The sequence below is a fragment of the Rhipicephalus sanguineus genome, chromosome 9, assembly GCF_013339695.2.
Source record: "Rhipicephalus sanguineus isolate Rsan-2018 chromosome 9, BIME_Rsan_1.4, whole genome shotgun sequence".
Taxonomy (NCBI): Eukaryota; Metazoa; Arthropoda; class Arachnida; order Ixodida; family Ixodidae; genus Rhipicephalus; species Rhipicephalus sanguineus.
Genome location: NC_051184.2, coordinates 23,349,219 through 23,362,106, shown reverse-complemented (window position 1 = coordinate 23,362,106; position 12,888 = coordinate 23,349,219).

Genomic DNA, 12,888 nt, shown 5'->3' with positions numbered 1-12,888 from the left:
ACCCTCGATGATCCATTGTGTATGAAGATTCGGCGCCCCGCTATTTAGCATAATCACTCTTCCACGCCATATCGTCGACATAAACCTCTTTATTGCGTTCTAGAACACTCCAGTCAAAGAACAGATATAGGTGTCTTAGTAGTGAACATATAATTACATTGTGTCGCAAGCCGCCTATTGTATCTTTTTCAATATGCCTTCGTGTTTATCTTTCTCACGGACAAAATAAGTGTTTGTGGACGTTAGATGCACAAGTGAAGCTCAGTTGTGCAGGCAGACGCGGTCTTTGACGTTTCATGACCGCGTTTTCACACACTGAGCAAAATTTGTGCATTGCAGCTTTCCGGCTTTACGATTACTCGTGGAAAACATAACTTTGCTTGCTTTGTGTATCCGTTGCTTGGCTGAGACGCCGAGCATAGTTACATGCATCTGCTGCGAGAGGATGTGTGAGGGACAACCACTGCCTTGTCGCACTGATGCACTTGAATCTGTCATATCACACAAGATAACGAATGTCTCCACCCAACAAATGTGCGTAGCGAACAGCTTCGGTTTATCTTCTGCGAGAAAATATAACATCACTTAGCGTACGAATCTCTAGTGTTACATTCCTATGCTCGGGACAGTGGTTAGAGGAAAGGTATGAAGGATAGGGCTTTGCTGCCACGTCTATGGTTAGCCAGCGCCGGCACGGAGCCCTTACAGAAATTCGAATGTGCACCTAATGTATGAGCTTGCGCCTTCTGTTAGAGTTAGCGCAAAAAAAACCTGACATTTTGAACTGTAACAAAACCACTCCTTGGAGCACATGAAAAACGCAAGTTCAAGAACTGCGGCGTCTACCTAAGCCCTTCCGTTTCGCGGGCTTTTACGGCAAATTCTTTCTCAGTTTTAAAAGTCATGACGTCAGATTACCAAGCCCATGAAATGCTGAAGCCATCCGTACAGCCGTTTTGACGCCTATAAGTCGACTGCTGTACCGTTCGTGTAGTGTATACAGACACAAAACGGCGATCTTAGTAGGCCGAGATGGCAGTCACTTGAACGGACCCGAAAGACAGTCTATGAACTGCAGAAACACTGTAAGCTGGGCCAGTTGGTAATCGTTCATTGCGGAACAGCGCAGAAAAGGACGAAAGACCAAATATGAGAAACTAACATAAATAAACGCTGCTCAATATCAAGTGAATCCTTATTCCTAAGAACAAGCCAATAAAAGGGAAAGAGCCAAGAAACATAGACTGCGCAACCATTGGTAGGGAGGGGGGGGGGGGGAGGAGTGTGTCGAGGAGCACTTGTTTGCGTTATTTTCTCATCTTTGGTGCTTCATCTTTTTTTTGCGTTGTTCCACAATGGACAGTTTGTGGTTTTGCCTGTGGGTTACGGCGCTAGTGCAAACATACGAAGTTTCTCACCGCCGCTTATATAATCATGCGTACCTCTCACCCGTTTTTAAAGGGACGCTAAAGTGAAACATTGAATCGGTTTAGATTGATAAATCGTACTCCGGGAAGTCTAATACCGTTAATTTACCACCATAGGTTTATTAATAGAGGGGGAAATCAAGGTCAAAGTTTAATTTTTTTTTATTTTCACGCCGAAATCTCTGCGCGTCAAGACACGGATTTCAAAACGTATTTTTCGTATTTCGGCGACACTTGCTCAACGAAATTGCCTGGAACTTGGTATGTTAAGTCTATGGCTCCCTCAGAGGACAATGTACTTCATTTTTACTGATCAGGAGCTACGTATGACGTAGCAGACGCCGTCAAAACCTAGGACGTCACGGAGTTTGGAGCGGTAATATCAAAAGTGGCATCGCCAGCCGCAACTTCTCTTTACGCGCTTTCTCGCATACCAAGCGTCTCCTTGCTGCAAGCGTGGTGATTTTGCAATTGTGAAAGAGTAACTTACTGATATGAGAAAAATCGCTTTCCTCTTTAGTGTCCTTTGAAACGTAGTTTCGGTGGCAGAAAGAATACCGAGACGGCATGGACACTTCAAGAATGCGTGACGTGACTGAACGGCGGAGATAAAGAGATGGAAAGGCGGACGTTATGTGCATAGATAACGTTCGGACGACAACGTCCTCTGAGATTGTGGCCGAGACGTTTGCACGCGCGATAAGATAAAGCTCGTTTAAATGCCACGTCAGTACTTTTATCTTCGACCTTTATTCACCTTAGCTCGCCGTATGCCTGTTGACACAGATTCGTTGAGAACGGCACAGATAAGCGGCAATACGTGACCGACCGGCGGAATACGTGAAACGCGACTGATAACGCGATATCCTACCACTCTCGCGTTTGTGACATCCTCAGAATAGTATTTTAATATCGTCTTCATGCTTTCCGCATTGGACGTACACCTTTGTTTTTTCTCCAATGGCAATAGATAGACTGATTGACTAAGAACGTGCTTTGGAGTGTTTTTAAGAGTCGCTCTGTTCATCTATATTCCGTTTCTTTTTTCTTCGTTTTAAAAACAATGGTAGCTTTCCGCTTATTTTTATTTCCTTTAACGCGCCTTCTTAGTAATATCTTGAGGCGATTTGGAATGACATTTTCTATTCAATACATCACGCACGTTGTAAACAGGAAGAGCGCAATGTGTCTTGCGATACAAGAGAGACTACGACGATTGAATTTTGGTTATTTTTTTTCGACGCTTTAAAAAACAAATAATGCCGTCCTTGAATATCTTCATGGATGCATTTATTTTTCTCGCTTCGTATTGTTGCGTAAATACGATCGATCTGGATTTTTCAAGAGAAATTGACGAAGAAACGTATGTGTTTTGGAATATTTTTAACAGGATACTTTCGACTGGAACAAGGTCATACGATTTTGGTGGCGGCCACATCAGTAAGTCATGTAGATCCAGCGCAAATGCGATTCCATTGCGCTCTGCAATTAATTCAGTGGCAACCGCGGTAGCTGAAGTCGTTCAATCACCCCTTTTCCAGGCGAACTGGTAAGAGCTCATGTTTAGAAAATTAGGTTGAAGCGCACTGAAACAACGTGGACAGTAGAAGTGGACAGGAGTAAGTGCTGTCCTGTCCACTTCTACAGTCCACGTTTTTTTTTTTTTCAGTGCGCTTCAACCTAATTTTCCAAACATGAACGTAGACCGACTAGCCCAACTCGCCACCTTTGTGATAAGAGCTTGACGGAAGCGAAGCGCTAGGGGCCCGTGTACTTAGATTGAGACGCACATTAAAGTGGTCAAAATTTCCGCAGCCATCCACTGCGGTGACGCTCATAATCGTATCGTGGTTTTGGAACGTAAAACACCAACAATTATTATTATATTACAGATAATAGTGTCGATATCAGGATAGAAGTATAGCTGTAGCTACGAATGCACTAGGAACTTGAATCCGTTGACTCTTAGCAATATGTAGTTATTAGGAACATGCGTTTGCTTACTTGTTATCAGTTTGCAAGCATTTGTACCTTGGTTTAAAGATATGTAATATGGATAGGCGGCAGTAACGAGCTTCAGTATAACGTAGGGAATTTCCTTCAGCTTGGTTATATTCCTTTCTTATCATACACCCATCACGACCGGTCAGCCACTGTGATCACGTGATCGAAGATCAAGTCGGAGCCATAGCGAGGCTGCGAAGGATGAAAAGGAGTATAGCACTGGAATCGAATAGTTACGTTCTATCAGCCCAGAGCTTCCTCTGGTGTTTATCGTCAAAATATCGCTGTGCACTAGATAAGGGCTAGAATACTCACCGGTGGCAGGCCATCAATATCGGTATCGAAATACCTCATCCCCTTACCTTCGATAACTGCGTGATCAGGTCAGTGATGATCAATATTCGCTATCAGTTCTGCAATGCAAGGTATAACGCTTTTCGCGTGCTTTGTTTCATCACGCTGTCGCTCGCAATTGCGACCGGGCGTTGTCGGGAGTGTGTCTATAGATAATTTGTTGCAGCATGCTTCATTTTGCCGCGGCCAGTGCAATGTTCCCGTCAATGCTAATATGTGCGAATAACAATCGTTTTGTCTCGCTGAGCCCGTGGTTAAAGCTCAGCCTGTTCCCGAGTCTGTATTTTTACGCAAGCATGGTATCCTTTCGTTGATGTAACCGAATAAATGCCGTGAATAAAAGCTTTGTCTCTGGGCCCCTTCTTCGTCATCGCATTTCGGTGCTCGCAAAAATACAATACGTCACACTGGATTTCGGCAGATTGCGCACATATATCTGCGTATTTCTGAACGCGCTCGTTCACGTGGAACGATTTCATCAAAGCCAATAAATGAACGAAGTTCCATATGGCGTGAAAAAAAAATTCAGGCGCGCTTGCCCAATCGGGAAAATGGGGGCAAGTGAAGCTTTGCGCGTGCCTGATCATTTCTTTCTTTCTTTCTTTTTCTTTCTTTCTTTCTTTCTTTCTTTCTTTCTTTCTTTCTTTCTTTCTTTCTTTCTTTCTTTCTTTCTTTCTTTCTTTCTTTCTTTCTTTCCTTCTTTCTTTCTTTCTTTCTTTCTTTCTTTCTTTCTGTCACATGGCGCAATGCTCGCTCCTAATTTTCTGCTTCCTCCTTGCCTGAAAATGGACCTTCGTACATTTCCTTAGCAGCTCAACACTTCAGTTGCTGCAGGCAACAACAACGGTCATGCGTTCATATCCATGAAGTGCGACAACCTGAAATTGCAAGTGACCTCGATAAAAGATCAGAATGCCATATCAGAAACGGCTGATCGCCAACAAGCCCACAATCGAGAGAGTATCAGCTATAGGCTTCCAAAGCAACGTCGAGTGGCGCCACTGCTCTTATCGTAACTGGGAGTACCCACGGCGCGTGCCGCTTCCGCGCACGCGCAGAGCTCTCGGATTGCATACGTGGTGCGTGACAATGTAAGTAATGCTGACCAGCAGGGCTCCGGTCTGGAGGAGGCACGCATGCGCGCACGTGTCTTTGCCGCCGCCTCTGCGAAATCCGGCGACAAACGGCCTTCACCGGCAGCGTCTATCCCCAGTAACGCATAGCTCGGCCGCACGAGCGTCGCGCGCGAAGTTGAGCTTGGATTCCCTATTGGAAAGCGGCGCATATAAACATACGCATGTGACGAGGGTAGCGATGCGGGCTTGTAGGTCTGCCATGGTTCTTGGATGTGGGCGCGTGTGATCGTGACCGGAGCATCTTCGAGAGTCGCATTTCTGTACATTCCCCGGCGCCGGGTTTTTTGCGTACGACGTCGCCGCCGCCACCGATATCTGTAACTCATAACAAGCTTTGCTTGAAAAGGAAGAAAGCTCCCGGCAGACACAAAGAAAGTTTAACGTAGTCGAGCCCTCGAAATGCCGCAAGCATCGTGCAGCTGTGGTTCTGTGCCCACGATCGACAACTGCGCTTGTGAAACGCAGACTCACCGTCCAAACTTTTGGCAGATCACATACTTCGAAGAAATCGCATTCTTCAGGCTTCCTAAATAGGTCAAAGCTCGACCTCCGAAGTGTAGCCACCGACGGGTAGGAATATTAGCGAAGGCATTAAACGCCCAAGGTTCAAATATGCTGCAACAACCCTCGCTGAAGAGACAACATCAGTTTTTCAGTTTGCCGATTCTATCGCTTGATATTATAAAACGTCCTTATTTGCTTACTGTTGACTCTCGAGGCAACAAAGACGCTACGACAGACGCCTAAAAAGGTCACACGATCCTTTATGCACTTGCCTAAGACGACTCGAAGGCGAAAGCCATCTTCTTTTTCTTCTCACTAATTGTACTGATCCCTCTGCACACGAACGTTTCCTACAGCCAACGTGATTTTGCACTGCCTCTGGGATTGGCCCACCTTTGAACAAGCGACGATGTCATGTAATCACGTCATCATGTGACGTCATGATGACGTCATCACGTGATGATTTTTCGCACCACTCGTGTTGACGCCGCCGATCGGTCACTTTTGGTGTTTGATGAGGCGTCTAAGGAGTTCGCCTTAAAATGTACGGCTCTGGAATATGCAACTTCGGCTACATGGGAATTTTTCACGTCCACCTACGTTTCAGCAAACCACCGGCTTATACATATTGTTTAAGTTTCCGCCATGAGTCATAAAACGAACCCGCGACCTCGGCCTCAGTAGCTGAGAGAGGAAACAGGAGGGAAATACACGGGATCACCCACATATGTTTACAAGACCATTTATGCTCACGTTCAATTCACACGCATCCGGGCATGGCTCGAATGAGTTAGCACATGTCTCAGGCGTGATGCATGCGTGCAGACGCACTCTTAAAGGCAAAAAAAGTGCGTATTTCCCATTACTTTACTCCCTTTTACGGTATGTCCTATCTGCTTCTATTCAATGAACGTAGCACGTATTCTGTTTGTTTACCTGTGACAGAGCGTGAGATGAACGTGCTCCAAAATTAAGAAACTACAATAAACCCGAAAACCGCAGTAAGTTGACCTAACTTTAGCGTGAGAAACGCAAGTCACTCTCTTAAAGGGCTCCTATACATCAAGCCGAGTTCAAAGACGAGAGATGGTTGCTTTCTCACCCTCACTGCCCTTTGTACAGGTGCTACCTCCTCTTCGCCATTTATTTCTTCGTAAAACACGAGGACAATACCAGCACCAAGCGCTAAGCCTATCAGGACTTCGTGCTTTTCGGCTGCACGCTGTTATCTCCGCTTGCCCCGTCGAAAACGCACGAAACGAAGTGAAATCTATCGATCGTGAACGATACCCATGCGAGACATGGCAGAAGGGCAATAGACTACATGACAAAGCATGACAAAGCAGGGCAGGAGGCTATTTACAAATGATATCCTCCGTATATGGAACAATCGAGAGCTTATTTTCTCATGACGTCACGTGAACAGACCGCTGGCGTCACGAGTTGGGCCGAAAGACGGGAAGCGCCAGCAGAGAAGAACGCACTCGTTCTTTGCAAGTTCAGGGGCTGTTTAGGGTCCCTTTAATAGGGCAGTCGTTGCCTCATAGAATACTTTGAATGTATAAACCGTTTCACTAACGAAGATGCGCTCGATTAGACGACGATGTGCTCTTCACACATGACTCACTCGTGGCGTGAATGCCTCAGAAAGCGGTCGCTTTGGCGTCGAGACAAAAAGAGTAAACCAGTGATGCAACTCGCGACGTTAGGCAACGCCGTGCTTTGCGCAACTCGGTCCCCTGTTCCGTGTTCTGTGTTGCAACTCAGCTGCAGCCCAACAAAGGCTGCGCGGAGGAATCACCGCTGTAGGGTGTATCCACTATGTACTCTTCACACCCGCAGGTATAGATAGCCCTGCGGAAGCTACGTTGACAAAAAGCGGTGTAGTGCTGTCAACTAAGACTCGCTCTGCACACACTAAAGATCAGGGGCCGAACTCACGAGGCTTTTTAACTGCGTAGTAGTTTAAGGGACCGCCCTACCGTCGTCTCGTGTCTCGCGTTGGCGTCACGCACTTATACATATACGGTGCATGACGGCGGCGACGGCGACGGCAAAACAAAGCCGAGACTGTCCATATAATTGCTATCGCAATAATAAGGTAATCACAAAAAAAAAGAACAGAAAAGATCAGATAAACGCAAGATAAACACAACGGAAACACAAGGGATCAATGATCCGCAGTTCGTACAGCTTTCATTTGGGGTTAACTGGCGTTGATTTCCTTTTGTTGTTTTTTTCTTTGTAAGCGCTTTTTCTCGCTGGCCAGCCGGTTTCACTAAATGTATGTCAAACATTCAGATCACCTATATAAATGGCATCAGCTATATATAAACATAATTAGTGTCTTATGCAAGAGCCGAGTGCTCAAAGGGCGTGTGAAGGCGGGGGACGTCAGTAACGCAGAAATAGTCGGTTATACAGTTCAGTAAGCTCGATGCTGCTGCCGAAAACGAACTGCTAATCAAAGAGAGGCTAACCAGCTACACAGCATACACAAACCACCATCGAGACTTGAGACGAACTTTCCCTCCGCGTCACTCAAATTTGAAACGCTCGACAGAGTGGCGCAAGCTGCAGATTAACTCTTATCCCAGCCCTGTTCAGCTACACAGGATGTTCCCAGAACTCTACCCAGACTCAATATGTAAAGTACGTAAAATAGAAGAAGCCTCCTTAATTCACATACTATGGGGGTGCCCCAATCAGCAAACAGACTCCCCAGAACCTATACAGGAGCGATGGCGATCTACAGGACCGAACCTGGGCTATCCAGCAGGCCAGGGAGGCTACTGGAAGCCAAGGTCATCCGTCCTCCATATGAGCGGTCTAGCCCGGACCAGCACCTAGCCGGATATCGAAATAAAGTCGTACTTCCATTAATTCAGTAAGTTCTCCGTTGCTATATTCTGCGACAGTAATAGGTCACCGTAACCAATTACATATATGAACGAAGTGATTACTGCTGGTTCCTTCTCCACTGCTGCAACATGTACAAGTATATATTACATGAACATGACGATTCGTCAAAACTCGTTTTATTTGTTAGCGCTGATAGCGCGCGACGGATTCCGTTTCAGGCGCGAGCGAGATCGGTGCCCTTGGGGCGCTGAAAGGTATGACTGACTGAGCGCTCCGTAGTGTCTATCTCTTTCTTTCTTTTGTACTTGCGCAGCACGTCAGTAGTTCAATATGAATCAAAAAGTCCGCACGGAAGTTTTGCTGCAGCTTTCACCACCGTGCCGTAATTGCTTGCTGCTCGCATATTTTGCAATTGCTCGTATATTTTGCAACCGTCCCGGCAAGCTGCCGTGGCTACCTACCCTGATGTGTAACAATGAAAACGTTCCGAGGGTCTCTTACACAATCGCTAAGACGACTCCACTGCGAAAGCCTTGATGACGATGCATTGAAGACTGAAACGTCACGTAAAAATGCGCCTCATTTCATTCTTCTTCGGCCAACCACACAGTCCACTATAGCCGTCTACAACCCAATAATAAATATAAGCTCCGCCCACGTCGATCACTATCCCACCCAGAGAAAACTTGCTATACATGTCCCATCCAATTGCACTAGCTCATTTCCATGACGTCAAGTACCTTTTTGCGTATTTAAGCTAAGTGATTTCCCCATACACACACATTTCGCTGGTTTTCGGTCGCGAAACTTCCTGGCAAACTTCAGCCCGGATAGAGACATCACTGGCCGGGGAAACGTAATATTTTAAGCAGGGACGACGAATTTTAACGCGACAGCGTTAAAGAGCTCGTTTCGCAGAAATTCCGGCGTCGGTGACGGCGTCGTTGGTTGGGACCGAAAAATCATCATCTTGTCCGTGACCGAAAAATCGAGAAAGATGTAAAGAAAGTAAAAAATAAAAATCTTCGGGCTCGAGTGAAAATCGAACCCGGGCCGTCTGCGCAGCGAGCAGGTGTTCAACAACAGAACCACGCTAATGCGAAGGCGCAGGTTGCATCTGATTTTAGCAGGCCCGTAGCCAGGCATTTTTTTTCTGGAGGGAGGGCAGGGGCACTTGCTGAAGGTCTTGACTATATGAGAAAAACGCCTATTTTCATTATTTATTTTAGGTAAAACACCCCCTCCATGCATATTCCGGGAGAAGGGGGGGATCAGGCTACGGGCCTGATTCTTAGGTTGTGATAGACTATAGGCAATGATTTCAGCGTTCTTACATCGCGTGCCATTACCGCATTACTACGTAGCCGTAGGCCAAGTCACGAATTTGTACATTTTAGTCACGCAAACTCCGTAATGAAGAAGTGAGCGCGCAGTTCCCGCCTCGAGCCACGCTTGAGAGGTCACGTGCATAGGCGTACGCAGGGTTCCCCTTCAGGATGAGCGAAGGTTCATCGCAGCGCCCCCCTCCCTCCCTATTAAGTCAAAGTATGAGGCAGACTTTGCCTCGCCCCCCCCCCCCCCCTGCCCGTATGCACACCTTCGGCCACGTGATATTTTTTTGTACCACCCTTGTGCTCACGCCGTGATTTCTTTCAAGGCCGAGAAGTATAAGGCTTTCGCTCTAAAAAGTAAAAAGAAGAACGCGTTTCATCGCAATGTTCATTTACCTAGCGACTTCTGAGGGCACATTTATTTGCAAGCTTTGGGTACTCCTCAGCCGTTCAAGTATGTGACTGTCAACGCGCAGTCTGCTACTGCTCCTGCGGCAGATTTGGGAATGGGAAAGACCCTGAAGCTGAACGGACGACAAGTGAACGACCAACAAATGTTCGCTGCTATGCCTGAGACTGTTCTGACTGTGCGCACAGCTGTGTTCTATTCATGCCAGCAGCATAAAAGCGCTTGGCTCTAGTTTCCATGTATAGCGTCGCTGCTGAATTGAAATGTGGACTGTTAAAATCCATGTTTCATTGGAGATAGATCATGCACTTTGCGCAAGTGAGTTTTTGTCGTGTTTGTATGTTTCGAACAGTACATCAAGCAGGCAAAAAATTGAGGGGGGGGGGAGATCATGATCGGTCTTTTGTGCCCGCTTCCTCTTCCCTCTTACGCGGGACCCTGATAACTCCTACGAGACAGAAGAGGGAAGGGAGGAAAAGAAGATAGTTCAAGCAGACGAGAGCCCGGTTTTCTACCCTACGCGGTGTGAAGCGGATTGAGGAATGAAAAGAAAGAAGGAAAAGGATGGGAGAGAGGTGCTAAAAGGGCGAAACACGTGCGGCTGTGAACTACAATCTATAACAATCGATCTACGAGATGGCGAACCGCCCTTCTCAGCGAGGCCCCCGAAGACCAGGAGTGGGCCGTCCAGCGGGCCAGGGCCATCGCCGAGGACCTCGAAAGATGTTCCTCGAATGGTGGATCCCTGGCAGCCTAGCCCCGGGTACAATATCAACCGTTGGGCAAATAAAGTTTATTCAACTCAACTCAACTACCATTAAGTACATCATCGATTAGGTATAACCCCCGTCACATGGGCGCTTTTGATAGCGATCACAGCCGATTTGGATCGGTTTTCTTGATCGGTATCAACAATGTTCGCTGCTTACGCGGTTCAAACTAATCTGGATCAAGTTTGGCGCTGACGTCTCTAAATCGCGACCTGAGAGCGGAGCGAGATCGCGATGGGCAGATCCTGATCGGGCCCGATCGCTATTAAAATTGACCATGTAGCACCACCTCATCCGGATCGAGTCTAATTCGAATCGGCCTTGATTGTTATTAAAAGTGCCCGCGTGAAACCGGTATTAATCGAGGAGGTAATAACAATATAACACTTGTCGAGGTTTTATGTCCCGAAACCACGATATAATAGTGTGGGTCGCCGTAGTGGAGGGCTCCGGTAATATCGACCCCCTGGGGTTCCATAACGGGCACCTAAATCTAAGTACACGGGTCTCTAGAATTTCGCCTCCGTCGAAATGCGGCCGTCACGGCCGGCATTCCATCCAGCGACCTTCGAATCGAGTAGAGTTACTGTATATGCTACCTTTACCTAAAGGTAGCATATAAAGTAACTCTAGAATCGAGTAGAGTCACTGTATATGCTACCTTTAGGTAGCAGAGTTCCGCATAGGTCCGGCTAGCAACCACAGCTATGCGATGAAGTCGCACTTAGTTTTTGCAGGCGACATGCCTACCGTGTCGCCGATTAACCTGTCTGGCGTGTCGAAGACCGGCGATAAACATTGGCTGTCGATGGCTAGCGCTAATTCAGTTCGCTGCAGCGGCGGCGTCGAGAAATAAAAAAATTGGCCCAAGCGGCAGCTTCTCCGCAATGCATGGTTGCTAGCGGCGTTGGAAGACAGATGCGCAACTCTGCTACCTAAAGGTAGCATATACAGTGACTCTAGAATCGAGGAGATAAGTACGCCATCTGGGAGGAGGTGCGCTAACGAGCAGACTCGCATATGGCAAGGCCACGTGGCACTGACCGTCAACTAAAAGCAAATGGACTCTGAATATTGCAAATCGATTCTGAGCAGGTCCTCAAATTGGAGTTAGTTTTGTGTAAGGTTAAGGGATTTGCAATTCGCCGCGGTTAGTTGTGGTTATAGTGCTCGACTGCTGACTCCAAGGTCACGGGATTGAAATGCGGCCGCGGCGGCCGCATTTCGCTCTTGCGCTTGCGTTGACCCAAGACCCAAAAATCGAGAACTAGCGTGGGTACCCAAGGAGTCTTGTGTCGCCAGCAACACGACGCAGACGCAGCGCGGGCCACGACGCGGTATAGACGGTTTCGCTGTTTAAAAACACAAACCCTGGACGGCTTCCGGTTTCGTGCACTGACATAGCATTGGCCGGGACAAAAGCGTTGGCGGGTAGCCCGCAGATTTTCAACACTTGTCACCTTGTGCCTAGCCAAATATTTCAAATAAAGAAGCTTCTAACCTATACCCAACATTATAAGAGTTAGTCCTTAACTGTCACAAACAAGCGCATCAATAAAGCGCGCGCGCGGCCACTTTCAAACGGCAGCACCAGCCGCTCGCCCAAGAAGCGCGAACAACGAAAAAAAAACAAGTATTAAAAGACGCCGGCGCGGCGCTCCCCCCTCACCCACTCGAGCCAGACGCAGACAACCAGATCAAACGCCCGACAAAGCCTAGAACCATCTAGAGGGAAAGCATGACGCGACGCCGAGCGACGCCGCCGCGAGTAGAACTGGCGAGAGAAATCTCGTACTTTCCCTAGCTTTGGCGGTGCTGCACGCCGGAGAACACTCCTGACGCTTCTGGAACCCGGGGGAGAAGGGATAAAAGCGTGCTTCGACGACCAGTCAGGGAGTCAGTCGGTCCGGAGATGGCGAAGTTACGCTGAGTGTGGCTCCGTCAGCCAAAGAAGACGTGTTTATGATTTTGTGCGGTCAGTCGATCTGGAAGAATGGGATGATGAAGGCGTGTGAGCCATGACGAGTTACGACGACGGAAGGAACAACGACTATCCGCGTTGGAGTAAGCCTGAGTGTTTCCTGGAAGAGA